General features: G+C 55.0%; 1 pseudogene; it reads left to right on the forward strand.

Annotated features, from left to right (window-relative positions):
• Positions 1-14,728: 14,728 nt before the first annotated feature.
• Positions 14,729-27,075, forward strand: part of LOC140468620 (upstream stimulatory factor 1-like) — an 84,150-nt pseudogene continuing 71,803 nt past the window's right edge.

Consider the following 27,075-nt stretch of genomic DNA (forward strand, 5'->3'; position numbering starts at 1 on the left):
AGGGGGAAGAGAGGGGAGGGAGGGGAGAGAGGGGGAAGGAGGACAGAGAGGGGAAGGGGAGGGGGTGGAGGGGAGGGGGAGAGAGGGGTGAGAGAGGGAAGGGGGGAAGAGAGGGGAGGGAGGGGAGAGAGGGGAGGGGGAGAGAGGGGGGGAGGAGGACAGAGAGGGGAAGGGGAGGGGGAGAGAGGGGGTGAGAGAGGGGAGGGGGAAGGGGGGAAGAGAGGGGAGGGAGGGGAGGGGGAGAGAGGGGTGAGAGAGCGGAGGGGGGAAGGGGGGAAGAGAGGGGAGGGAGGGGAGAGAGGGGGGAGGAGGACAGAGAGGGGAAGGGGAGGTGGGAGGGGGGAAGGGGGGAAGAGAGGGGAGGGAGGGGAGGGGGAGAGAGGGGGGAGGAGGCCAGAGAGGGGAAGGGGAGGGGGAGGGGAGAGAGGGGAGGGGGAGAGAGAAGGGAGGGGGGAGAGTTGGGAGGACGTGAATGGATAGGAGAGGGCAAGAGTGAGGAGGGGAGGGGAGTGTGTGGAGGGGTAGGGGAGAGTGGAGGTTGGAGGGGGAGATCTGGGAGGGGAAGAGGCGGGAGAGGGAGAGTGAAGGAAATTGGGGAGGACTGGAGGAGGAGAATGGAGAGGGGAGGGAAGGGGGGGGAGAAAGGGGCAGGGGGCAGAGGAGAGGGGAGTGGAGAGGTGAGGGAGGAGGGGGGAGGGAGGAGGATAGAGGAGAGTAGGTAGGGATGGAGGAGGAGAATACAGAAAACAAAGAACAAAGATAAATTTACAGCCCAGGAACATGTCTAAACCTATCATCCAATTAGAAACAGACCCTTCAGCCCAACCCGTCCATGCTGACCCAGATATCCCAGCCCAATCTAGTCCCACCTGCCAGCACCCGGCCCATATCCCTCCAAACCCTTCCTATTCATATACCCATCCAAATGGCTGTGGTTAGCACCGCTGTCTCCCAGCACCAGGGACCCGGGTTCGATTCCAGCCTTGGGGTGGCTGTCTGTGTGGAGTTTGCACGTTCTCCCCTGTGTGGGTTTCCTCCGGGTGCTCCGGTTTCCTCCCACAGTCCAAAGATGTGTAGGTTAGGGTGGATTGGCCATGCTAAATTACCCCATAGTGTTCAGGGATGTGTAGGTTAGGGTGGATTGGCCATGCTAAATTACCCCATAGTGTTCAGGGATGTAGGTTAGGGTGGATTGGCCATGCTAAATTACCCCATAGTGCTCAGGGATGTGTAGGTTAGGGTGGATTGGCCATGCTAAATTACCCCATAGTGCTCAGGGATGTGTAGGTTAGGGTGGATTGGCCATGCTAAATTACCCCATAGTGCTCAGGGATGTGTAGGTTAGGGTGGATTGGCCATGCTAAATTACACCATAGTGCCCAGGGATGTGTAGGTTAGGGTGGATTGGCCATGCTAAATTACCCCAGAGTGCTCAGGGATGTGTAGGTTCGGGTGGATTGGCCATGCTAAATTACCCCATAGTGTTCAGGGATGTGAGGGTTAGGGTGGATTGGCCATGCTAAATTACCCCATAGTGTTCAGGGATGTGTAGGTTAGGGTGGATTGGCCATGCTAAATTACCCCATAGTGCCCAGGGATGTGTAGGTTAGGGTGGATTGGCCATGCTAAATTACCCCATAGTGTTCAGGGATGTGTAGGTTTGGGTGGATTGGCCATGCTAAATTACCCCATAGTGCCCAGGGATGTGTAGGTTAGGGTGGATTGGCCATGCTAAATTACCCCATAGTGCTCAGGAATGTGTAGGTTAGGGTGGATTGGCCATGCTAAATTACCCCATAGTGTTCAGGGATGTGTAGGTTAGGGTGGATTGGCCATGTTAAATTACCCATAGTGATCAGGGATGTGTAGGTTAGGGTGGATTGGCCATGCTAAATTACCCCATAGTGTTCAGGGATGTGCAAGTTAGGGTGGATTGGCCATGCTAAATTACCCCATAGTGTTCAGGGATGTGTAGGTTAGGGTGGATTGGCCATGCTAAATTACCCATAGTGTTCAGGGATGTGTAGGTTAGGGTGGATTGGCCGTGCTAAATTACCCATAGTGCTCAGGAATGTGTAGGTTAGGGTGGATTGGCCATGCTAAATTACCCCATAGTGCCCAGGGATGTGTAGGTTAGGGTGGATTGGCCATGCTAAATTACCCCATAGTGTTCAGGGATGTGTAGGTTAGGGTGGATTGGCCATGCTAAATTACCCCATAGTGTTCAGGGATGTGTAGGTTAGGGTGGATTGGCCATGCTAAATTACCCCATAGTGTTCAGGGATGTGTAGGTTAGGGTGGATTGGCCATGCTAAATTACCCCATAGTGTTCAGGGATGTGTAGGTTAGGGTGGATTGGCCATGCTAAATTACCTGTAGTGTTAAGGTGCATTAGTCAGGGGTAAATATAAGTTCGGGGAGTGGGCTACTCTTCGGAGGGGTGGTGTGGACTTGTTGGTCCAAAGGGCCTGTTTCCATACTGTAGAGAATCTAATATAAAAAATGTTGGAATTGTCCCAGCCTCTGGCAGCTCATTCCATACACGTACCACCATCTGGGTGAAAAAGTTGCCCCTTGGGTCCCTTTTATATCTTTCCCCTCTCACCCTAAACCTATGCCCCTCTAGTTCTGGACTCCCCCGGCCCCAGGGAAAAGACTTTCCCTATTTACCCTATCCATGCCCCTCATGATTGTATAAACCTCTATAAGGTCACCCCTCAGCCTCCGACGCTCCAGGGAAAACAGCCCCAGCCTGTTCAGCCTCTCCCTGTAACTCAAACCCTCCAACCCTGGCAACATCCTTGTAAATCTTTTCTGAACCCTTTCAAGTTTCACAACATCTTTCTGATAGGAAGGAGACCAGAATTGCACGCAATATTCCAACAGTGGCCTAATCAATGTCCTTTACAGCCGCAACATGACCTCCCAACTCCTGTACTCAATACTCTGACCAATAAAGGAAAGCATACCAAACGCTGCCTTCACTATCCTATCGACCTGTGACTCCACTTTCAAGGAGCTATGAACCTGCACTCCAAGGTCTCTTTGTTCAGCAACATTGCCTAGGACCTTACCATTAAGTGTATAAGTCCTGCTAAGATTTGCTTTCCCAAAATGCAGCACCTCACAATTATCTGAATTAAACTCCATCTGCCCCTTCTCAGCCCATTGGCCCATCTGGTCCAGATCCTGTTGTAATCTGAGGTAACCCTCTTCGCTGTCCACTACACCTCCAATTTTGGTCTCATCTGCAAACTTACTAACTGTCCCTCTTAAGCTCGCATCCAAATTATTTATGTAAATGACAAAAAGTAGAGGGCCCAGCCCTGATCCTTGTGGCACTCCACTGGTCACAGGCCCCCAGTCTGAAAAACAACCCTTCACCATCATGCTCTATTTTCCGAAGTATCTGTATCCCTCTGCTCCCCACCTACTCATGCATCTGTCCAGAAACATTTTGAATGGATCTCCCGTGCCGGCCTCTGCTGGTAACACGTTCCAAATGCCCACCACCCTCTGTGTGAAGCACTTACCGCGTGTATCCCCCTTAAACCTTTCACCTCTCACCTTAAATGGGTGACCTCTCGTCTTTGAATCCCTCACCCTGGGGAAAAAGCTTGTCTCTATCCACCCTGTCTATTCCCTTCATGATTTTGTAAACCTCAATCAGGTCCCCCCTCAATCTCCTTTTTTCTAATGGAAACAATCCTAACCTACTCAACCTCTCTTCATAGCTAACACCTTCCATACCAGGCAACATCCTCGTACACCTTCTCTGCACCCTCTCCAAAGCGTCCACATCCTTTTGGTAATGTGGTGACCAGAACTGTACACAGTATTCTAAATGCGGCCGAACCAATGTTAACATGACTTGCCAGCTCTTATACTCAATACCCTGTCCAATGAAGGCAAGCAGACTATATGCCTTCTTGACCACTCTATCCACCTGTGCAATAACCTCCAGAGTACGATGGACCTGAACTCCCAGATCTCTCTGCCCATCAACCGTTCCCAACGCTCTTCCATTTACAGTATAATTCGCTCTAGAATTAGACTTCCCAAAATGCATCACCTCACATTTTCCTGGATTGAACTCCATCTGCCACTTTTCCGCCCAACTCTCCAGTCTATCTATATCCTCCTGTATTCTCTGACAGTCCCTTATGCTTTCTGCCACTCCACCAATCTTTGTGTCATCACTTGCTGATCATACCAACAGTGCCCTATCATTTATGTATATTACAAACAACAGTGGCCCCAATACTGACCCCTGTGGAACACCACTGGTCACCTTTCTCCATTTCAAGAAACTCCCTTCAACTACTACTCTCTGTCTCCTGTTGCTCAACCAGTTCTTTATCCACCTAGCTAGAACACCCTGCACACCATGTGACTTCACTTTCTCTGTTCGTCTACTATGGGGAACCTTATCAAATGCCTTCCTAAAGTCCATGTACATGACATCAACAGCCCTTCCTTCATCTAACAACTTGGTCAAAAGCAAATTACTGCAGATGCTGGAATCTGAAACCAAAAGAGAAAATGCTGGAAAATCTCAGCTGGTCTGGCAGCATCTGTAAGGTGAGAAAAGAGCTGACGTTTCAAGTCTAACTGACCCTTTGATAAAGGAATGTGAGCTCTTTTCTCTCCTTACAGATGCTGCCAGACCTGCTGAGATTTTCCAGCATTTTCTCTTTTGGTAACAACTTGGTCACTTCCTCGAAGAACTGTACCAAGTTAGGTAAGGCACAATCTCCGCCACACAAAACCATGTTGCCCATCACCGATAAGCTCATTCCTTTCCAAATATACATAGATCCTATCTCTCAGTACCCTCTCCAGCAACTTCCCCACCACCGACGTCAGGCTCACTGGTCTGTCGTTAACCGGAATATCCCTATGACCCTTGTACTGGGGGACAACATGAGGAACATTCCAGTCCTCCAGCACCTCACCTGTATTTAAGGATGCCACAAAGATATCTGTCAGGGCCCCCCAGCTATTTCCCCTCTCGCCTCCCTCAGCAACCTGGGAGAGATCCCATCTGGTCCTGGGGATTTGTCCACCTTAATAACCTCTAGCATACCCAACAAATCTTCCCTACTTATGCCAACATGATCCAGACTAATCAAACTTCTATCTCTAATCTCAAGATTCATCACGTTCCTCTCCTCAGTGAACACTGATGCAATAGAGAGGGGACAGAGAGAGGGAGAGCGAGAGAGAGAGGGGAGGGGGATGGCAAGGGAGGAGGGGGCGAGAGGAGAGGAGGATAGAGGAGAGGGTGAGAAGGAGAGAGTGGTGGGGGGAGAGGAGTGGGACTGGTGGAGACAGAAGGGTCTGAGAGGTTGCGAACAGAGCAGGAGGCAGGAAGGGAGTGGGGACGGAGGGGGGGGGAAGAGGGACGGACTGGGGGGGGGGAGAATGAGGATTGAGGAGGGAGAGGGACGTGGGAAGGGGAAGAGAAGGGTGAAGAGGGGAGGAAATATGAGGGAGTGGAGCAGAGAGGAGAGGGTGGGAGAGAATGGGGCCCCCATTACATCGCACCGTCGGAGCGTTAACCTGAGACCGAGGGTAGTGCAGCGGGACGTCAGAGACTCAGAGAGGAGTAGGGGTCTTCCCCCTCAGTATACTGGCCAATGTGACACCTCAGACTGTGACACAAAACCAGTCTAACTGGTCATCATGCCATGACCGTTAGTGGGATCCTGCTGTGCCCATATCGTCAGTCACAAGACCAGCACCACATAGGAAACATTACTTCAAATCAAAACTACATTGTCTTTCAGGTATCCGGAACTGCAACTCCCCATTTCTCCAGGATTACTCTGGGATTACAGTCTCCCCATTACTCCAGGATTACTCTGGGATTACAGTCTCCCCATTACTCCAGGTTTACTCTGGGATTACAGTCTCCTCATTACTCCAGGATTACTCTGGGATTACAGTCTCCCCATTACTCCAGGATTACTCTGGGATTACAGTCTCCCCATTACTCCAGGATTACTCTGGGATTACAGTCTCCCCATTACTCCAGGATTACTCTGGGATTACAGTCTCCCCATTACTCCAGGTTTACTCTGGGATTACAGTCTCCTCATTACTCCAGGTTTACTCTGGGATTACAGTCTCCCCATTACTCCAGGATTACTCTGGGATTACAGTCTCACCATTACTCCAGGATTACTCTGGGATTACAGTCTCCCCATTACTCCAGGTTTACTCTGGGTTTACAGTCTCCTCATTACTCCAGGTTTACTCTGGGATTACAGTCTCCCCATTTCTCCAGGTTTACTCTGGGATTACAGTCTCCCCATTACTCCAGGTTTACTCTGGGATTACAGTCTCCCCATTACTCCAGGTTTACTCTGGGATTACAGTCTCCCCATTACTCCAGGTTTACTCTGGGATTACAGTCTCCCCATTACTCCAGGTTTACTCTGGGATTACAGTCTCCCCATTTCTCCAGGTTTACTCTGGGATTACAGTCTCCCCATTAGTCCAGGATTACTCTGGGATTACAGTCTCCCCATTACTCCAGGTTTACTCTGGGATTACAGTCTCCCCATTACTCCAGGATTACTCTGGGATTACAGTCTCCCCATTAGTCCAGGATTACTCTGGGATTACAGTCTCCCCATTACTCCAGGTTTACTCTGGGATTACAGTCTCCCCATTACTCCAGGATTACTCTGGGATTACAGTCTCCCCATTACTCCAGGATTACTCTGGGATTACAGTCTCCCCATTACTCCAGGATTACTCTGGGATTACAGTCTTCCCATTACTCCAGGTTTACTCTGGGATTACAGTCTCCCCATTACTCCAGGTTTACTCTGGGATTACAGTCTCCCCATTACTCCAGGTTTACTCTGGGATTACAGACCATGTATTACTCCAGGATTACTCTGGGATTACAGTCTCCCCATTACTCCAGGATTACTCTGGGATTACAGACACCTCGTTACTCCAGGTTTACTCTGGGATTACAGTCTCCCCATTTCTCCAGGTTTACTCTGGGATTACAGTCTCCCCATTACTCCAGGTTTACTCTGGGATTACAGTCTCCCCATTACTCCAGGTTTACTCTGGGATTACAGTCTCCCCATTACTCCAGGTTTACTCTGGGATTACAGTCTCCCCATTACTCCAGGTTTACTCTGGGATTACAGTCTCCCCATTACTCCAGGATTACTCTGGGATTACAGTCTCCCCATTACTCCAGGTTTACTCTGGGATTACAGTCTCCCCATTACTCCAGGTTTACTCTGGGATTACAGTCTCCTCATTACTCCAAGTTTACTCTGGGATTACAGTCTCCCCATTACTCCAGGATTACTCTGGGATTACAGTCTCCCCATTACTCCAGGTTTACTCTGGGATTACAGTCTCCCCATTACTCCAGGTTTACTCTGGGATTACAGTCTCCCCATTACTCCAGGATTACTCCGGAGTTACAGTCTCCCCATTACTCCAGGTTTACTCTGGGATTACAGTCTCCCCATTACTCCAGGTTTACTCTGGGATTACAGTTTCCTCATTACTCCAGGTTTACTCTGGGATTACAGTCTCCCCATTACTCCAGGATTACTCTGGGATTACAGTCTCCCCATTACTCCAGGTTTACTCTGGGATTACAGTCTCCCCATTACTCCAGGTTTACTCTGGGATTACAGTCTCCCCATTACTCCAGGATTACTCCGGGGTTACAGTCTCCTCATTACTCCAGGTTTACTCTGGGATTACAGTCTCCCCATTACTCCAGGTTTACTCTGGGAATACAGTCTCCCCATTACTCCAGGTTTACTCTGGGATTACAGTCTCCCCATTACTCCAGGTTTACTCTGGGATTACAGACACCTCGTTACTTCAGGTTTACTCTGGGATTACAGTCTCCCCATTTCTCCAGGTTTACTCTGGGATTACAGTCTCCCCATTACTCCAGGTTTACTCTGGGATTACAGTCTCCCCATTACTCCAGGTTTACTCTGGGATTACAGTCTCCCCATTACTCCAGGTTTACTCTGGGATTACAGTCTCCCCATTACTCCAGGTTTACTCTGGGATTACAGTCTCCCCATTTCTCCAGGTTTACTCTTGGATTACAGTCTCCACATTACTCCAGGTTTACTCTGGGATTACAGTCTCCCCATTACTCCAGGTTTACTCTGGGATTACAGTCTCCCCATTACTCTAGGTTTACTCTGGGATTGCAGTCTCCTCGTTACTCCAGGTTTACTCTGGGATTACAGTCTCCCCATTACTCCAGGATTACTCTGGGATTACAGTCTCCCCATTACTCCAGGATTATTCTGGGAATACAGACACCTCATTACTCCAGGTTTACTCTGGGATTACAGTCTCCCCATTACTCCAGGTTTACTCTAGGATTACAGTCTCCCCATTACTCCAGGATTACTCTGGAATTACAGTCTCCCCATTACTCCAGGATTATTCTGGGATTACAGTCTCCCCATTGCTCCAGGATTACTCTGGAATTACAGTCTCCCCATTACTCCAGGATTATTCTGGGATTACAGTCTCCCCATTACTCCAGGATTACTCTGGAATTACAGTCTCCCCATTACTCCAGGATTATTCTGGGATTACAGTCTCCCCATTACTCCAGGATTACTCTGGGATTACAGGCACCTCATTACTCCAGGTTTACTCTGGGATTACAGTCTCTCCATTTCTCCAGGTTTACTCTGGGATTACAGTCTCCCCATTACTCCAGGTTTACTCTGGGATTACAGTCTCCCCATTACTCCAGGTTTATTCTGGGATTACAGACCACCTATTACTCCAGGATTACTGTGGGATTATAGTCTCCCCATTACTCTTGGTTTACTCTGGGATTACAGTCTCCTCATTACTCCAGGATTACTCTGGGATTACAGTCTCCCCATTACTCCAGGATTACTCTGGGATTACAGACTCATCATTACTCCAGGATTACAGTCTCCCCATTACTCCAGGATTACTCTGGGATTACAGACTCCCCATTACTCCAGGTTTACTCTGGGATTACAGTCTCCTCATTACTCCAGGTTTACTCTGGGATTACAGTCTCCCCATTACTCCAGGATTATTCTGGGATTACAGTCTCCCCATTACTCCAGGTTTACTCTGGGATTACAGTCTCCCCATTTCTCCAGGTTTACTCTGAGATTACAGACTCCCCATTACTCCAGGATTACTCTGGGATTACAGACTCCCCATTACTCCAGGTTTACTCTGGGATTACAGTCTCCGCATTACTCCAGGTTTACTCTGGGATTACAGTCTCCCCATTACTCCAGGTTTACTCTGGGATTACAGACTCCCCATTACTCCAGGATTACTCTGGGATTACAGTCTCCTCATTACTCCAGGTTTACTCTGGGATTACAGTCTCCCCATTACTCCAGGTTTATTCTGGGATTACAGACCATGTATTACTCCAGGATTACTGTGGGATTATAGTCTCCCCATTACTCCAGGATTACTCTGGGATTACAGTCTCCCCATTACTCCAGGATTACTCTGGGATTACAGACTCATCATTACTCCAGGATTACAGTCTCCCCATTACTCCAGGATTACTCTGGGATTACAGTCTCCTCATTACTCCAGGTTTACTCTGGGATTACAGTCTCCCCATTACCCCAGGATTACTCTGGGATTACAGTCTCCCCATTACGCCAGGATTACTCTGGGATTACAGTCTCCTCATTACTCCAGGATTACTCTGGGATTCCAGTATCCCCATTACTCCAGGTTTACTCAGGGATTACAGTCTCTCCATTTCTCCAGGTTTACTCTGAGATTACAGCTTCCCCATTACTCCAGGTTTACTCTGGGATTACAGACACCTCATTACTCCAGGTTTACTCTGGGATTACAGACTCCCCATTACTCCAGGTTTATTCTGGGATTACAGAGCACCCATTACTCCAGGATTACTCTGGGATTAAAGTCTCCCCATTACTCTTGGTTTACTCTGGGATTACAGTCTCCTCATTACTCCAGGATTACTCTGGAATTACAGTCTCCCCATTACTCCAGGTTTACTCTGGGTTTACAGTCTCCCCATTACTCCAGGTTTACTCTGGGATTACAGTCTCCCCATTTCTCCAGGTTTACTCTGGGATTACGGTCTCCCCATTACTCCAGGATTACTCTGGAATTACAGTCTCCCCATTACTCCAAGTTTACTCTGGGATTACAGTCTCCCCATTACTCCAGGATTACTCTGGGATTACAGATTCCCCATTACTCCAGGATTACTCTGGGATTACAGCCTCCCCATTACTCCAGGATTACTCTGGGATTAGAAAATTTCCATTATTCCAGGTTTACTCTTGGATTAGAAAATTTCCATTACTCCAGGTTTACTCTGGGATTAGAGAATTTCCATTACTCCAGGTTTACTCTAGGGGAGTTTACTCCAAGACTGCGGTTCCCACATTACTCAGATATACTCTCAGTGTAGTGTTTCTCTTCATTATTCCAGGTTTAGTCTGGGAGTCTGGGAGTTCCCTCATTACTCCAGGTACACTCTGGGAGTTCGATATACCTCTCACTGCTCCAGGTGCACTCTGGGAGTTCGATATACCCATCATTATTCCAGGTGCACTCTGGGAGTTGGATATACCCCTCATTACTCCAGGTGCACTCTGGGAGTTGGGTATACCCCTCATTGCTCCAGGTACACTCTGGGAGTTGGATATACCCCTCATTGCTCCAGGTGCACTCTGGGAGTTCGGTATCCCCCTCATTACTCCAGGTGCACTCTGGGAGTTGGATATAACCCTCATTGCTCCAGGTGCACTCTGGGAGTTGGATATACACCTCATTATTCCAGGTGCACTCTGGGAGTTGGATATACCCCTCATTACTCCAGGTGCACTCTGGGAGTTGGGGGACACCCCTCATTACTCCATGTGCACTCTGGGAGTTGGATATACCCCTCATTACTCCAGGTGCACTCTGGGAGTTGGGGATACCCCTCATTACTCCAGGTGCACTCTGGGAGTTGGGGACACCCCTCATTAATCCAGGTGCACTCTGGGAGTTGAGGAAGCCCATCATTATTCCAGGTGCACTCTGGGAGTTGGATATACCCCTCATTACTCCAGGTGCACTCTGGGAGATGGATATACCCCTCGTTACTCCAGGTACACTCTGGGAGTTGGATACACACCTCATTACTCCAGGTCCACTCTGGGAGTTGGATATACACCTCATTATTCCAGGTACACTCTGGGAGTTGGATATACCCCTCATTGCTCCAGGTACACTCTGGGAGTTGGATATACCCCTCATTACTCCAGGTGCACTCTGGGAGTTGGATATACCCCTCATTACTCCAGGTGCACTCTGGGAGTTGGATATACCCCTCGTTGCTCCAGGTACACTCTGGGAGTTGGATATACCCCTCATTACTCCAGGTGCACTCTGGGAGTTGGATATACCCCTCATTGCTCCAGGTGCACTCTGGGAGTTGGATAAATCCCTCATTGCTCCAGGTGCACTCTGGGAGTTGGATATACCCCTCATTGCTCCATGTGCACTCTGGGAGTTGGATATACCCCTCATTGCTCCATGTGTACTCTGGGAGTTGGACATACCCCTCATTGCTCCAGGTGCACTCTGGGTGTTGGATATACCCCTCATTATTCCAGGTGCACTCTGGGAGTTGGATATACCCCTCATTGCTCCAGGTGCACTCTGGGAGTTGGATATACCCCTCATTACTCCAGGTGCACTCTGGGAGTTGGATATACCCCTCATTACTCCAGGTGCACTCTGGGAGTTGGATATACCCCTCATTATTCCAGGTGCACTCTGGGAGTTGGATATACCCCTCATTATTCCAGGTGTACTCTGGGAGTTGGATATACCCCTCATTGCTCCATGTGTACTCTGGGAGTTGGATATACCCCTGATTGCTCCAGGTGCACTCTGGGAGTTGGATATACCCCTCATTGCTCCAGGTGCACTCTGGGAGTTGGATATACCCCTCATTGCTCCAGGTGCACTCTGGGAGTTGGATATACCTCTCATTACTCCAGGTGCACTCTGGGAGTTGGATATACCTCTCATTACTCCAGGTGCACTCTGGGAGTTGGATATACCCCTCATTGCTCCAGGTGCACTCTGGGAGTTGGATATACCTCTCATTACTCCAGGTGCACTCTGGGAGTTGGATATACCCCTCATTGCTCCAGGTGCACTCTGGGAGTTGGATATACCTCTGATTACTCCAGGTGCACTCTGGGAGTTGGATATACCCCTCCTTACTCCAGGTGCACTCTGGGAGTTGGATATACCCCTCATTACTCCAGGTGCACTCTGGGAGTTGGATATACCCCTCGTTGCTCCAGGTACACTCTGGGAGTTGGATACAAACCTCATTACTCCAGGTCCACTCTGGGAGTTGGATATACACCTCATTATTCCAGGTACACTCTGGGAGTTGGATATACCCCTCATTGCTCCAGGTACACACTGGGAGTTGGATATACCCCTCATTGCTCCAGGTGCACTCTGGGAGTTCGATAAATCCCTCATTGCTCCAGGTGCACTCTGGGAGTTGAATATACCCCTCATTATTCCATGTGCACTCTGGGAGTTGGATATACCCCTCATTACTCCAGGTGCACTCTGGGAGTTGGGGGACACCCCTCATTACTCCATGTGCACTCTGGGAGTTGGATATACCCCTCATTACTCCAGGTGCACTCTGGGAGTTGGGGATACCCCTCATTACTCCAGGTGCACTCTGGGAGTTGGGGACACCCCTCATTAATCCAGGTGCACTCTGGGAGTTGAGGAAGCCCATCATTATTCCACGTGCACTCTGGGAGTTGGATATACCCCTCATTACTCCAGGTGCACTCTGGGAGATGGATATACCCCTCGTTACTCCAGGTACACTCTGGGAGTTGGATACACACCTCATTACTCCAGGTCCACTCTGGGAGTTGGATATACACCTCATTATTCCAGGTACACTCTGGGAGTTGGATATACCCCTCATTGCTCCAGGTACACTCTGGGAGTTGGATATACCCCTCATTACTCCAGGTGCACTCTGGGAGTTGGATATACCCCTCATTACTCCAGGTGCACTCTGGGAGTTGGATATACCCCTCGTTGCTCCAGGTACACTCTGGGAGTTGGATATACCCCTCGTTGCTCCAGGTGCACTCTGGGAGTTGGATATACCCCTCGTTGCTCCAGGTACACTCTGGGAGTTGGATATACCCCTCGTTGCTCCAGGTACACTCTGGGAGTTGGATATACCCCTCATTACTCCAGGTGCACTCTGGGAGTTGGATATACCCCTCATTGCTCCAGGTGCACTCTGGGAGTTGGATAAATCCCTCATTGCTCCAGGTGCACTCTGGGAGTTCGATATACCCCTCATTGCTCCATGTGCACTCTGGGAGTTGGATATACCCCTCATTGCTCCATGTGTACTCTGGGAGTTGGACATACCCCTCATTGCTCCAGGTGCACTCTGGGTGTTGGATATACCCCTCATTATTCCAGGTGCACTCTGGGAGTTGGATATACCCCTCATTGCTCCAGGTGCACTCTGGGAGTTGGATATACCCCTCATTACTCCAGGTGCACTCTGGGAGTTGGATATACCCCTCATTACTCCAGGTGCACTCTGGGAGTTGGATATACCCCTCATTATTCCAGGTGCACTCTGGGAGTTGGATATACCCCTCATTATTCCAGGTGTACTCTGGGAGTTGGATATACCCCTCATTGCTCCATGTGTACTCTGGGAGTTGGATATACCCCTGATTGCTCCAGGTGCACTCTGGGAGTTGGATATACCCCTCATTGCTCCAGGTGCACTCTGGGAGTTGGATATACCCCTCATTGCTCCAGGTGCACTCTGGGAGTTGGATATACCCCTCATTGCTCCAGGTGCACTCTGGGAGTTGGATATACCTCTCATTACTCCAGGTGCACTCTGGGAGTTGGATATACCTCTCATTACTCCAGGTGCACTCTGGGAGTTGGATATACCCCTCATTGCTCCAGGTGCACTCTGGGAGTTGGATATACCTCTGATTACTCCAGGTGCACTCTGGGAGTTGGATATACCCCTCCTTACTCCAGGTGCACTCTGGGAGTTGGATATACCCCTCATTACTCCAGGTGCACTCTGGGAGTTGGATATACCCCTCGTTGCTCCAGGTACACTCTGGGAGTTGGATACAAACCTCATTACTCCAGGTCCACTCTGGGAGTTGGATATACACCTCATTATTCCAGGTACACTCTGGGAGTTGGATATACCCCTCATTATTCCATGTGCACTCTGGGAGTTGGATATACCCCTCATTGCTCCAGGTGCACTCTGGGAGTTGGATTTACCCCTCATTGCTCCAGGTGCACTCTGGGAGTTGGATATACCCCTCATTATTCCAGGTGCACTCTGGGAGTTGGATATACCCCTCATTGCTCCAGGTGCACTCTGGGAGTTGGATATACCCCTCATTGCTCCAGGTGCACTCTGGGAGTTGGATATACCCCTCATTGCTCCAGGTGCACTCTGGGAGTTGGATATACCCCTCATTGCTCCAGGTGCACTCTGGGAGTTGGATATACCCCTCATTGCTCCAGGTGCACTCTGGGAGTTGGCCCTGGTGATTTTTGTTAGGGTGGGCGGGGACGTTTTAAACCCCGCCCATCTGCCGTGCACAGTGACGTAAGTGCGTCCCTGTTATCGACGCCTCTTCCTGGCCGGAAACGGGCGGATCCAGCGGACGCCTGCGCAGTGTGAGCCGGTGGTCGCTGGGAGCTCGCGACGCGCGCGGGGGGACGGCAGGTAAAAATAACCGTTACAGCCGTTAGGGGCACGCGGGAATGGGAGGGGGGGGGTGTGGCCAGCATTGAACCCACGGACCAATCCCTATCTCCCCTCACCCCCACACTGACCAATCCCCATCCCCCCTCACCCCCACACTGACCAATCCCCCCTCACCCCCACACTGACCAATCCCCATCCCCCCTCACCCCCACACTGACCAATCCCCCCTCACCCCCACACTGACCAATCCCCATCCCCCCTCACCCCCACACTGACCAATCCCCCCTCACCCCCACACTGACCAATCCCCCCTCACCCCCACACTGACCAATCCCCATCCCCCCTCACCCCCACACTGACCAATCCCCCCTCACCCCCACACTGACCAATCCCCATCCCCCCTCAACCCCCACACCGACCAATCCCCGTCCCCCCTCACCCCCACACCGACCAATCCCCCTCCCCCCTCAACCCCCACACCGACCAATCCCCATCCCCCCTCACCCCCACACTGACCAATCCCCATCTCCCCTCACCCCCACACCGACCAATCCCCCTCCCCCCTTTACCCCCACACTGACCAATCCCCCTCACCCCTCACCCCCACACTGACCAATCCCCGTCCCCCCTCACCCCCACACTGACCAATCCCCGTCCCCCCTCACCCCCACACTGACCAATCCCCCCTCAACCCCCACACTGACCAATCCCCGTCCCCCCTCACCCCCACACTGACCAATCCCCCCTCACCCCCACACTGACCAATCCCCAATCCCCCCTCACCCCACACTGACCAATCCCCCCTCAACCCCCACACTGACCAATCCCCGTCCCCCCTCACCCCCACACTGACCAATCCCCCTCACCCCCACACTGACCAATCCCCATCTCCCCTCACCCCCACACCGACCAATCCCCCTCACCCCTTACCCCCACACTGACCAATCCCCCCTCACCCCCACACTGACCAATCCCTAATCCCCCCTCACCCCCACATTGACCAATCCCCCTCACCCCCACACTGACCAATCCCCAATCCCCCCTCACCCCCACACTGACCAATCCCCATCCCCCCTCAACCCCCACACCGACCAATCCCCGTCCCCCCTCACCCCCACACTGACCAATCCCCATCTCCCCTCACCCCCACACTGACCAATCCACTTCCCCCTCACCCCCACACTGACCAATCCCCATCCCCCCTCACCCCCACACTGACCAATCCCCATCCCCCCTCACCCCCACATTGACCAATCCCCCTCACCCCCACACTGACCAATCCCCCTCACCCCTTACCCCCACACTGACCAATCCCCCTCACCCCTTACCCCCACACTGACCAATCCCCCTCACCCCCACACTAACCAATCCCCATCTCCCCTCACCCCACACTGACCAATCCCCCCTCAACCCCCACACTGACCAATCCCCGTCCCCCCTCACCCCCACACTGACCAATCGCCCCTTACCCCCACACTGACCAATCCCCCTCACCCCTTACCCCCACACTGACCAATCCCCCCTCAACCCCCACACTGACCAATCCCTGTCCCCCCTCACCCCCACACTGACCAATCAACTTCCCCCCTCAACCCCCACACTGACCAATCCCCCCTCACCCCCACACTGACCAATCCCCATCCCCCCTCACCCCCACACTGACCAATCCCCCCTCACCCCCACACTGACCAATCCCCATCCCCCCTCACCCCCACACTGACCAATCCCCCCTCACCCCCACACTGACCAATCCCCATCCCCCCTCAACCCCCACACCGACCAATCCCCGTCCCCCCTCACCCCCACACTGACCAATCCCCATCTCCCCTCACCCCCACACCGACCAATCCCCCTCCCCCCTTTACCCCCACACTGACCAATCCCCCTCACCCCTTACCCCCACACTGACCAATCCCCGTCCCCCCTCACCCCCACACTGACCAATCCCCGTCCCCCCTCACCCCCACACTGACCAATCCCCCCTCACCCCCACACTGACCAATCCCCAATCCCCCCTCACCCCACACTGACCAATCCCCCCTCAACCCCCACACTGACCAATCCCCGTCCCCCCTCACCCCCACACTGACCAATCCCCCCTCACCCCCACACTGACCAATCCCCAATCCCCCCTCACCCCCACATTGACCAATCCCCCTCACCCCCACACTGACCAATCCCCAATCCCCCCTCACCCCCACACTGACCAATCCCCATCCCCCCTCAACCCCCACACCGACCAATCCCCGTCCCCCCTCACCCCCACACTGACCAATCCCCATCTCCCCTCACCCCCACACTGACCAATCCACTTCCCCCTCACCCCCACACTGACCAATCCCCATCCCCCCTCACCCCCACACTGACCAATCCCCATCCCCCCTCACCCCCACATTGACCAATCCCCCTCACCCCCACACTGACCAATCCCCCTCACCCCTTACCCCCACACTGACCAATCCCCCTCACCCCTTACCCCCACACTGACCAATCCCCCTCACCCCCACACTGACCAATCCCCATCTCCCCTCACCCCACACTGACCAATCCCCCCTCAACCCCCACACTGACCAATCCCCGTCCCCCCTCACCCCCACACTGACCAATCCCCCCTTACCCCCACACTGACCAATCCCCCTCACCCCTTACCCCCATACTGACCAATCCCCCCTCAACCCCCACACTGACCAATCCCCGTCCCCCCTCACCCCCACACTGACCAATCAACTTCCCCCCTCAACCCCCACACTGACCAATCCCCCTCAACCCCCACACTGACTAATCCCCATCCCCCCTCAACGCCCACACTGACCAATCCCCCTCACCCCTTACCCCCACACTGACCAATCCCCATCCCCCCTCACCCCCACACTGACCAATCCCCCCTCACCCCCACACTGACCAATCCCCATCCCCCCTCACCCCCACACTGACCAATCCCCCCTCACCCCCACACTGACCAATCCCCATCCCCCCTCAACCCCCACACCGACCAATCCCCGTCCCCCCTCACCCCCACACTGACCAATCCCCATCTCCCCTCACCCCCACACCGACCAATCCCCCTCCCCCCTTTACCCCCACACTGACCAATCCCCCTCACCCCTTACCCCCACACTGACCAATCCCCGTCCCCCCTCACCCCCACACTGACCAATCCCCCCTCACCCCCACACTGACCAATCCCCAATCCCCCCTCACCCCACACTGACCAATCCCCCCTCAACCCCCACACTGACCAATCCCCGTCCCCCCTCACCCCCACACTGACCAATCCCCCCTCACCCCCACACTGACCAATCCCCAATCCCCCCTCACCCCCACATTGACCAATCCCCCTCACCCCCACACTGACCAATCCCCAATCCCCCCTCACCCCCACACTGACCAATCCCCATCCCCCCTCAACCCCCACACCGACCAATCCCCGTCCCCCCTCACCCCCACACTGACCAATCCCCATCTCCCCTCACCCCCACACTGACCAATCCACTTCCCCCTCACCCCCACACTGACCAATCCCCATCCCCCCTCACCCCCACACTGACCAATCCCCATCTCCCCTCACCCCCACACTGACCAATCCACTTCCCCCTCACCCCCACACTGACTAATCCCCATCCCCCCTCAACGCCCACATTGACCAATCCCCCTCACCCCTTACCCCCACACTGACCAATCCCCATCCCCCCTCACCCCCACACTGACCAATCCCCATCTCCCCTCACCCCCACACTGACCAATCCACTTCCCCCTCACCCCCACACTGACTAATCCCCATCCCCCCTCAACGCCCACATTGACCAATCCCCCTCACCCCTTACCCCCACACTGACCAATCCACTTCCCCCCCCTCACCCCCACACTGACCAACCCCCTCACCCCCACTCTGACCAATCCCCATCCCCCCTCACCCCCAAGCCGACCAATCCCCTTCCCCCTCCGACCCCACACTGACCAATCCCCCACACTCTGTGTGCTTGTGTCTACGTGTGCCTGTGTGTCTGTGTATGTGAGTCAGTGTCTGTGCGTGTGCATCTGTGTGTCTGTGTATGTCTGTGTGTGCATGTGCATCTGTATGTGCCTGTGTGTGTGTGTGTGTCTGCATGTGGGTGTGTCTGTGTGTGTGCCTGCGTGTGGGTGTCTGCTTGTGCATGTGTGTCTGCGTGTGTGTACCTGCATGTGGGTGTCTGTGTGTGGGTGTGTCTGTGTGTGTGCCTGCGTGTGGGTGTCTGCTTGTGCATGTGTGTCTGCGTGTGTGTACCTGCATGTGGGTGTCTGTGTGTGGGTGTGTCTGTGTCTGTCTGCGTGTGTGTGGGTGTCTGTGTGTGTCTGCGTTTGCATGTGTCTGTGTGTCTGTGTCTGTCTGCGTGTGTCTGTGTGTGGGTTCTGCGTGTGTGTTGGGTGTCTGTGTGTGTGTGTGTGTCTGTCTGTGTGTCTGTGGGTGTCTGTGTGAGTGTGTCTGTGTGTGTGTGTGTGTGTCTGTGGGTGTCTGTGTGAGTGTGTCTGTGTGTGTGTGTGTCTGTCTGTGAGTGTGTCTGTGTGTCTGTGGGTGTCTGTGTGTGTGTGTCTGTGTGTGTGTGTGTGTGTGTGTGTGTCTGTCTGTGTGTCTGTGTGTGTGTGTCTGTGTGAGTGTGTCTGTGTGTGTGTGTGTCTGTCTGTGAGTGTGTCTGTGTGTCTGTGTGTGTCTGTCTGTGTGTCTGTGGGTGTCTGTGTGTGTGTGTCTGTGTGAGTGTGTCTGTGTGTGTGTGTGTCTGTCTGTGAGTGTGTCTGTGTGTCTGTGTGTGTCTGTCTGTGTGTCTGTGGGTGTCTGTGTGTGTGTGTCTGTGTGAGTGTGTCTGTGTGTGTGTGTGTGTGTCTGTGTGAGTGTGTCTGTGTGTGTGTCTGTCTGTCTGTGTGAGTGTGTCTGTGTGTGTGTGTGTCTGTCTGTGAGTGTGTCTGTGTGTCTGTGTGTGTCTGTCTGTGTGTCTGTGGGTGTCTGTGTGTGTGTGTCTGTCTGTGTGTGTGTGGGTGTCTGTGTGTGTGTGTGTGTGTGTGTGTGTGTGTGTGTGTGTGTGTGTGTGTGTGTGGGTGTGTGCATGTAAATATTTTGGGGAGTATTTCGGAGACGGGGCGTTTGTCCCCCAGGGTGGTGTTGGGGGTGTGGGGGGAGCGTCTGTCCGTGTTTGGGGGGGGGGGAGGGGGGGTGATGGTGGTGGGTGATGTCCCACCAACGTGTCTGTTTTCCCCATTTCCCCCACCCCCCCTCCCGTGCAGGTGGAGGATCTGTGCTCCGGTGTCCTGAGTGAGGGGTGGGTGTGGGCTTGCGTTCCGCGGCGCACCCCAGTAGGTACGAGACGTTTACCGGCAGCGGGATCGTTGGGATGCACGCAGGCTGAAGAGTCGAGTCCGCCCCCCCCATCCCCCATGCCGCACCTACGCTGAGATCTCTGCCTGCCCACGCCCAGAGACACAGCGTTGGAGATCCCCTCACACGCACACGGCTGGCAAGCTCGGCCGGACATCGTCTTTGACCCGCTCGATCGCTGGGGGAGAACTGGGGAGCGGGGCTTTCGCTACGGCGCTCTTGCCTTGGTGATGCGTCGCAGGACCAAAGGATGAAAGGGTACGTGTCCCGCTCAGCCCCTTCACTTTCCCATCTCAGAGACCTCCCTCTCCCCACCCCCCCACCTGCACCCTCTGTCCCTGCGGGTCTCCTCCCTTTGCCTCTCTGTCGCGCTCTCTCTGTCTTAGACTCTGTACAGACACTTCGGACCAACCGACCAGATATCCCAACCCAATCTAGTCCCACCTGCCAGCACCCGGCCCATATCCCCCCCAAACCCTTCCTATTCATATACCCATCCAGATGCCTCTTAAATGCTGTAATTGTACCAGCCTCCACCACATCCTCTGGCAGCTCATTCCATACACGTACCACCCTCTGGGTGAAAAAGTTGCCCCTTAGGTCCCTTTTATATCTTTCCCCTCTCACCCTAAACCTATGCCCCTCTAGTTCTGGACTCCCCAACCCCAGGGAAAAGACTTTCCCTATTTACCCTATCCATGTCCCTCATGATTTTATAAACCTCTATAAGGTCACCCCTCAGACTCCGACGCTCCAGGGAAAACAGCCCCAGCCTGTTCAGCCTCTCCCTGTAACTCAAACCCTCCAACCCTGGCAACATCCTTGTAAATCTTTTCTGAACCCTTTCAAGTTTCATAGCATCCTTCTCTCTCTGTCGCGCTCTCCCTCTGTCGCGCTCTCTCTCTGTCGCGCTCTCTCTCTGTCGCGCTCTCCCTCTGTCGCGCTCTCCCTCTGTCGCGCTCTCTCTCTGTCACTCTCTCTCTGTCGCGCTCTCTCTCTGTCGCGCTCTCTCTCTGTCGCGCTCTCTCTCTGTCGCGCTCTCTCTCTGTCGCGCTCTCTCTCTGTCGCGCTCTTTCTCTGTCGCTCTCTCTCTGTCGCGCTCTCTCTCTCTGTCGCGCTCTCTCTCTCTGTCGCGCTCTCTCTCTCTGTCGCGCTCTCTCTCTCTGTCGCTCTCTCTCTCTGTCGCGCTCTCTCTCTGTCGCTCTCTCTCTCTGTCGCTCTCTCTCTCTGTCGCGCTCTCCCTCTGTCGCGCTCTCTCTCTGTCGCGCTCTCTCTCTGTCGCGCTCTCTCTCTGTCGCGCTCTCCCTCTGTCGCGCTCTCTCTCTGTCACTCTCTCTCTGTCGCGCTCTCTCTCTGTCGCGCTCTCTCTCTGTCGCGCTCTCTCTCTGTCGCGCTCTTTCTCTGTCGCTCTCTCTCTGTCGCGCTCTCTCTCTCTGTCGCGCTCTCTCTCTCTGTCGCGCTCTCTCTCTCTGTCGCGCTCTCTCTCTCTGTCGCGCTCTCTCTCTCTGTCGCTCTCTCTCTCTGTCGCTCTCTCTCTCTGTCGCTCTCTCTCTCTGTCGCTCTCTCTCTCTGTCGCGCTCTCTCTCTGTCGCGCTCTCTCTCTGTCGCGCTCTCTCTCTGTCGCGCTCTCTCTCTGTCACTCTCTCTCTGTCGCGCTCTCTCTCTGTCGCGCTCTCTCTCTGTCGCGCTCTTTCTCTGTCGCTCTCTCTCTGTCGCGCTCTCTCTCTCTGTCGCGCTCTCTCTCTCTGTCGCGCTCTCTCTCTCTGTCGCTCTCTCTCTCTGTCGCTCTCTCTCTCTGTCGCGCTCTCTCTCTGTCGCGCTCTCTCTCTGTCGCTCTCTCTCTCTGTCGCGCTCTCCCTCTGTCGCGCTCTCTCTCTGTCGCGCTCTCCCTCTGTCGCGCTCTCTCTCTGTCACTCTCTCTCTGTCGCGCTCTCTCTCTGTCGCGCTCTCTCTCTGTCGCGCTCTCTCTCTGTCGCGCTCTTTCTCTGTCGCTCTCTTTCTCTGTCGCTCTCTCTCTGTCGCGCTCTCTCTCTCTGTCGCGCTCTCTCTCTCTGTCGCGCTCTCTCTCTGTCGCTCTCTCTCTCTGTCGCTCTCTCTCTCTGTCGCTCTCTCTCTCTGTCGCTCTCTCTCTCTGTCGCGCTCTCTCTCTGTCGCGCTCTCTCTCTGTCGCGCTCTCTCTCTGTCGCGCTCTCTCTCTGTCGCGCTCTCTCTCTGTCGCGCTCTCTCTCTGTCGCGCTCTCTCTCTGTCGCGCTCTCTCTCTGTCGCGCTCTCTCTCTGTCGCGCTCTCTCTCTGTCGCTCTCTCTCTCTGTCGCTCTCTCTCTCTGTCGCGCTCTCTCTCTGTCGCGCTCTCTCTCTGTCGCGCTCTCTCTCTGCCGCTCTCTCTCTCTGCCGCTCTCTCTCTCTGCCGCTCTCTCTCTCTGCCGCTCTCTCTCTCTGCCGCTCTCTCTCTCTGCCGCTCTCTCTCTCTGCCGCTCTCTCTCTCTGTCGCGCTCTCTCTCTGTCGCGCCCTCTCTCTGTCGCGCCCTCTCTCTGTCGCGCCCTCTCTCTGTCGCGCCCTCTCTCTGTCGCGCCCTCTCTCTGTCGCGCCCTCTCTCTGTCGCGCCCTCTCTCTGTCGCGCTCTCTCTCTGTCGCGCTCTCTCTCTGTCGCGCTCTCTCTGTCGCGCTCTTGCTCTGTCGCTCTCTCTCTGTCGCGCTCTCTCTCTGTCGCGCTCTCTCTGTCGCGCTCTTTCTCTGCCGCTCTCTCTCTCTGTCGCGCTCTCTCTCTGTCGCGCTCTCCCTCTGTCGTGCTCTCTCTGTCGCGCTCTCTCTCTGTCGCGCTCTCTCTCTGTCGCGCTCTCTCTCTGTCGCGCTCTCTCTGTCGCTCTCTCTCTCTGTCGCGCTCTCTCTCTGTCGCGCTCTCTCTCTGTCGCGCTCTCCCTCTGTCGCGCTCTCTCTGTCGCGCTCTCTCTGTCGCGCTCTCTCTCTGTCGCGCTCTCTCTCTGTCGCGCTCTCTCTCTGTCGCGCTCTCTCTGTCGCTCTCTCTCTCTGTCGCTCTCTCTCTGTCGCGCTCTCTCTCTGTCGCGCTCTCTCTCTGTCGCGCTCTCTCTCTGTCGCGCTCTCTCTCTGTCGCGCTCTCTCTCTGTCGCGCTCTCTCTCTGTCGCGCTCTCTCTCTGTCGCGCTCTCTCTCTGTCGCGCTCTCTCTCTGTCGCGCTCTCTCTCTGTCGCGCTCTCTCTCTCTGTCGCGCTCTCTCTGTCGCGCTCTCCCTCTGTCGCGCTCTCTCTCTGTCGCGCTCTCTCTCTGTCGCGCTCTCTCTCTGTCGCGCTCTCTCTGTCGCTCTCTCTCTCTGTCGCTCTCTCTCTCTGTCGCGCTCTCTCTCTGTCGCGCTCTCTCTCTGTCGCGCTCTCTCTGTCGCGCTCTCTCTCTGTCGCGCTCTCTCTCTGTCGCGCTCTCTCTCTGTCGCGCTCTCTCTCTGTCGCTCTCTCTCTCTGTCGCGCTCTCTCTCTGTCGCGCTCTCTCTCTCTGTCACGCTCTCTCTCTGTCGTGCTCTCTCTCTCTGTCGCGCGCTCTCTGTGTCACGCTCTCTCTGTGTCGCGCTCTCTCTGTGTCGCGCTCTCTCTGTGTCGCGCTCTCTCTGTGTCGCGCTCTCTCTGTGTCGCGCTCTCTCTGTCGCGCTCTCTCTCTGTCGCGCTCTCTCTCTGTCGCGCTCTCTCTCTGTCGCGCTCTCTCTGTCGCGCTCTCTCTCTGTCGCGCTCTCTCTCTGTCGCGCTCTCTCTCTGTCGCGCTCTCTCTCTGTCGCGCTCTCTCTCTCTCTGTCGCGCTCTCTCTCTGTCGCGCTCTCTCTCTCTCTGTCACGCTCTCTCTCTGTCGCGCTCTCTCTCTCTGTCGCGCGCTCTCTGTGTCGCGCTCTCTCTGTGTCGCGCTCTCTCTGTGTCGCGCTCTCTCTGTGTCGCGCTCTCTCTGTGTCGCGCTCTCTCTGTGTCGCGCTCTCTCTGTGTCGCGCTCTCTCTGTGTCGCGCTCTCTCTGTGTCGCGCTCTCTCTGTGTCGCGCTCTCTCTGTGTCGCGCTCTCTCTGTGTCGCGCTCTCTCTGTGTCGCGCTCTCTCTGTGTCGCGCTCTCTCTGTGTCGCGCTCTCTCTGTGTCGCGCTCTCTCTGTGTCGCGCTCTCTCTGTGTCGCGCTCTCTCTGTGTCGCGCTCTCTCTGTGTCGCGCTCTCTCTGTGTCGCGCTCTCTCTGTGTCGCGCTCTCTCTGTGTCGCGCTCTCTCTGTGTCGCGCTCTCTCTGTGTCGCGCTCTCTCTGTGTCGCGCTCTCTCTGTGTCGCGCTCTCTCTCTGTCGCGCGCTCTCTCTGTCGCGCGCTCTCTCTGTCGCGCGCTCTCTCTGTCGCGCTCTCTCTCTCTGTCACGCTCTCTCTCTCTGTCGCGCTCTCTCTCTGTCGCGCTCTCTCTCTGTCACGCTCTCTCTCTCTCTGTCGCGCTCTCTCTCTGTCGCGCTCTCTCTCTGTCGCGCTCTCTCTCTGTCGCGCTCTCTCTCTGTCGCGCTCTCTCTCTGTCGCGCTCTCTCTCTGTCGCGCTCTCTCTCTGTCGCGCTCTCTCTCTGTCGCGCTCTCTCTCTGTCGCGCTCTCTCTCTGTCGCGCTCTCCCTCTGTCGCGCTCTCCCTCTGTCGCGCTCTCCCTCTGTCGCGCTCTCCCTCTGTCGCGCTCTCCCTCTGTCGCGCTCTCTCTCTGTCGCGCTCTCTCTCTGTCGCGCTCTCTCTCTGTCGCGCTCTCTCTCTGTCGCGCTCTCTCTCTCTCTGTCGCTCTCTCTCTCTGTCGCTCTCTCTCTCTGTCGCTCTCTCTCTCTGTCGCTCTCTCTCTCTGTCGCGCTCTCTCTCTGTCGCGCTCTCTCTCTCTCTGTCACGCTCTCTCTCTGTCGCGCTCTCTCTCTCTGTCGCGCGCTCTCTGTGTCGCGCGCTCTCTGTGTCGCGCGCTCTCTGTGTCGCGCTCTCTCTGTGTCGCGCTCTCTCTGTGTCGCGCTCTCTCTGTGTCGCGCTCTCTCTGTGTCGCGCTCTCTCTGTGTCGCGCTCTCTCTGTGTCGCGCTCTCTCTGTGTCGCGCTCTCTCTGTGTCGCGCTCTCTCTGTGTCGCGCTCTCTCTGTGTCGCGCTCTCTCTGTGTCGCGCTCTCTCTGTGTCGCGCTCTCTCTGTGTCGCGCTCTCTCTGTGTCGCGCTCTCTCTGTGTCGCGCTCTCTCTGTGTCGCGCTCTCTCTGTGTCGCGCTCTCTCTGTGTCGCGCTCTCTCTGTGTCGCGCTCTCTCTGTGTCGCGCTCTCTCTGTGTCGCGCTCTCTCTGTGTCGCGCTCTCTCTGTGTCGCGCTCTCTCTGTGTCGCGCTCTCTCTGTGTCGCGCTCTCTCTGTGTCGCGCTCTCTCTGTGTCGCGCTCTCTCTGTGTCGCGCTCTCTCTGTGTCGCGCTCTCTCTCTGTCGCGCTCTCTCTCTGTCGCGCTCTCTCTCTGTCGCGCTCTCTCTCTGTCGCGCTCTCTCTCTGTCGCGCTCTCTCTCTGTCGCGCTCTCTCTCTGTCGCGCTCTCTCTCTGTCGCGCTCTCTCTGTCGCGCTCTCTCTCTGTCACGCTCTCTCTCTCTCTGTCGCGCTCTCTCTCTGTCGCGCTCTCTCTCTGTCACGCTCTCTCTCTCTCTGTCGCGCTCTCTCTCTGTCGCGCTCTCTCTCTGTCGCGCTCTCTCTCTGTCGCGCTCTCTCTCTGTCGCGCTCTCTCTCTGTCGCGCTCTCTCTCTGTCGCGCTCTCTCTCTGTCGCGCTCTCTCTCTGTCGCGCTCTCTCTGTCGCGCTCTCTCTCTGTCGCGCTCTCTCTCTGTCGCGCTCTCTCTCTGTCGCTCTCTCTCTCTGTCGCTCTCTCTCTCTGTCGCTCTCTCTCTCTGTCGCTCTCTCTCTCTGTCGCTCTCTCTCTCTGTCGCTCTCTCTCTCTGTCGCTCTCTCTCTCTGTCGCTCTCTCTCTCTGTCGCTCTCTCTCTCTGTCGCTCTCTCTCTCTGTCGCTCTCTCTCTCTGTCGCTCTCTCTCTCTGTCGCTCTCTCTCTCTGTCGCGCTCTCTCTCTGTCGCGCTCTCTCTCTCTCTGTCACGCTCTCTCTCTGTCACGCTCTCTCTCTGTCGCGCTCTCTCTCTCTGTCGCGCTCTCTCTCTGTCGCGCTCTCTCTCTCTCTGTCACGCTCTCTCTCTGTGTCGCGCTCTCTCTGTGTCGCGCTCTCTCTGTGTCGCGCTCTCTCTGTGTCGCGCTCTCTCTGTGTCGCGCTCTCTCTGTGTCGCGCTCTCTCTGTGTCGCGCTCTCTCTGTGTCGCGCTCTCTCTGTGTCGCGCTCTCTCTGTGTCGCGCTCTCTCTGTGTCGCGCTCTCTCTGTGTCGCGCTCTCTCTGTGTCGCGCTCTCTCTGTGTCGCGCTCTCTCTGTGTCGCGCTCTCTCTGTGTCGCGCTCTCTCTGTGTCGCGCTCTCTCTGTGTCGCGCTCTCTCTGTGTCGCGCTCTCTCTGTGTCGCGCTCTCTCTGTGTCGCGCTCTCTCTGTGTCGCGCTCTCTCTGTGTCGCGCTCTCTCTGTGTCGCGCTCTCTCTGTGTCGCGCTCTCTCTGTGTCGCGCTCTCTCTGTGTCGCGCTCTCTCTCTGTCGCGCTCTCTCTCTGTCGCGCTCTCTCTCTGTCGCGCTCTCTCTCTGTCGCGCTCTCTCTCTGTCGCGCTCTCTCTCTGTCGCGCTCTCTCTCTGTCGCGCTCTCTCTGTCGCGCGCTCTCTCTGTCGCGCTCTCTCTCTGTCACGCTCTCTCTCTCTCTGTCGCGCTCTCTCTCTGTCGCGCTCTCTCTCTGTCGCGCTCTCTCTCTGTCGCGCTCTCTCTCTGTCGCGCTCTCTCTCTGTCACGCTCTCTCTCTCTCTGTCGCGCTCTCTCTCTGTCGCGCTCTCTC

The sequence above is a fragment of the Chiloscyllium punctatum genome, chromosome 47, assembly GCF_047496795.1.
Source record: "Chiloscyllium punctatum isolate Juve2018m chromosome 47, sChiPun1.3, whole genome shotgun sequence".
Taxonomy (NCBI): domain Eukaryota; kingdom Metazoa; phylum Chordata; class Chondrichthyes; order Orectolobiformes; family Hemiscylliidae; genus Chiloscyllium; species Chiloscyllium punctatum.